The sequence below is a fragment of the Atta cephalotes genome (assembly GCF_000143395.1).
Source record: "Atta cephalotes unplaced genomic scaffold scaffold00009, whole genome shotgun sequence".
In the NCBI taxonomy this organism is placed as follows: Eukaryota; Metazoa; Arthropoda; class Insecta; order Hymenoptera; family Formicidae; genus Atta; species Atta cephalotes.
The window spans coordinates 137,789-139,890 of NW_012130073.1; the positions used below are offsets into that span (position 1 = coordinate 137,789).

Below are 2,102 nucleotides of genomic sequence, written 5' to 3' on the forward strand. Positions count from 1 at the left end.
ACTACTATATATATATATATATATAATAATATATATATATATATATATATATATATATTTTTTAGCACATCTAAAATTACATTAATTATTAATATTAATTCCTTCTATGATAAAGCTGAACGAATACGTCAAAAATTTCCGAACTTTCTTCTGATTTTCTTAGGATTGTTCCACCTTTTAATAAAATTATATACATTAGGAAGTCTTGGCAATCTGCGCGCATGATTATAGGTAATCTTGCTAATTATCTATTACAACTCGTAAAATTTATCGAAAGGAGGAACAATCAATTCTTAATTGTTTAATATATTATTTTTTTAAGAAAACTGCGATTGTTTGAAATAATTTATGAAGCATGTCGATTTTTGTTTAAACTATCTTTAAAGGTAACAAAATATTTAATTATGTGAATATTTTATTAAAAAACTGTACATATAAGAAAGACAATGGTTTATATACATAATCAGTAAAAGAAGAAACAATTTTTTTCGGATATCTATTTACAAATTAAATATTCATAAAAGATCGATTTTTATCAACATAGACATTTATAACTTGTAGCTCACAACCATAATCTTTTATACGATCTCTCTCATCATTTTCCTAAACTTCGCTGCTAGTACTGAAAATATGTAGTATATGTAATATGAGTTAAATAAATTTTCAGCGCTTAAAATAAATTTTAGATAGCCTCTGATTACTCAAATTTACAATTATGGCAACCAGAAATTATATGATTTGACATGTTTTGTTTAATATTTAATTAAATATCAGCAATTGTGTGTACAATTTTTTTCTTATTTGAACACTCATTTACCCTAAATGGTATAAAGTTTCTCATGTTAAATAATATAAAGTGTAAACGAACTATATAATATAAAATAATATAAAATAATATAAAAGGAAGGCACATGTAAATATTTCAGGAAGCGCTTGAAGCTAGAATACAATAGTAGAATATTATTTTTCGATTTTACTTGATATATTGTGGTAATTAACTGTATTGTAATTTTATACTGTTTAGGGTTTCCAATACAATGTATAATAATAATAATAATAATAATAATAATAATAATAATAATAATAAAAATAATACAATTCCGAGAGAAAAATTTTACGCTCTATCACGTCGTTTCAGATAAAGAAGCTAAGAAGCTAAACACTCGCATTATTTTTATGACATATTGGTTTCATAATTATAAATGCATATAATCTCTAACATGCTACAGCAAGATGAGAAAACATATTATTCTGTACATGTAGTGATATTAAATAATCGAATGTAACTTTATGAATTATATACTTGAGTCATTTTTATCTTGTCATTTGTGGGAGAGTAGTTCGGAAAGTTCTCATTCTGAACACAGATTGATAAAAATGATTCATGACACAGATTCTTTCACACAGAAATGATAAAAAATTACATGAAATCTAGTGAAATGATGCTTACAGGAACAATTCATGAAATTTTGCGACTGCAATTAAAGAAAATGAGCATTGTCATGACGCAATCAAAAGTTGATTGCTTTACACAAACAAAGAAATTAATGAACGCAACTATCTGAAATTTCAACAATAACCCTGTGAAAGATCGAACTTGTTTAAAATTATAGCAGGTTGATATTTGAAGCGTCAGGCTAAGAACTTTTCGAACTATCCTCATATATTATAATCAAACATACATCTATATTTCTATATCTTTTACAAAATGATGCGAACATCTAAATATAATAGAAATCACTTCTCACAAAAATTGATAATATAATAAAGATATACATATTCTTTGGACGAGTTTAAGGCAACATTACAAAGTACATATAATTGCAAATTGGAAAATTTTGAAGAGAATTTTATAATTGATCGCATTTCAATTTTCATTTATAAAAACACGCGGAAAAATATATCGTTTGGTTTTGAGCATTCGATATAAAATGCATGCTGCTTTTCCCAGTAAAAAAATTTTAATATATTTTTTTATATAATCTGCAAAACATTTGATTTTAATTAAACGTTTCTTTACTTGGAATCGAGAGAGAGAGAGAGAGAGAGAGAGAGAGAGAGAGAGTGTGTGTGTGTGTGTGTGTGTGTGTGTGTGTGTTGTT

At 25.5% G+C, this 2,102-nt stretch overlaps 1 protein-coding gene across 1 annotated transcript in view; it reads right to left on the bottom strand.

The window, feature by feature from the left end:
- LOC105627400 (sulfhydryl oxidase 2-like) overlaps nucleotides 1-2,102 on the bottom strand; it is an 8,518-nt gene that overhangs the window by 1,717 nt on the left and 4,699 nt on the right.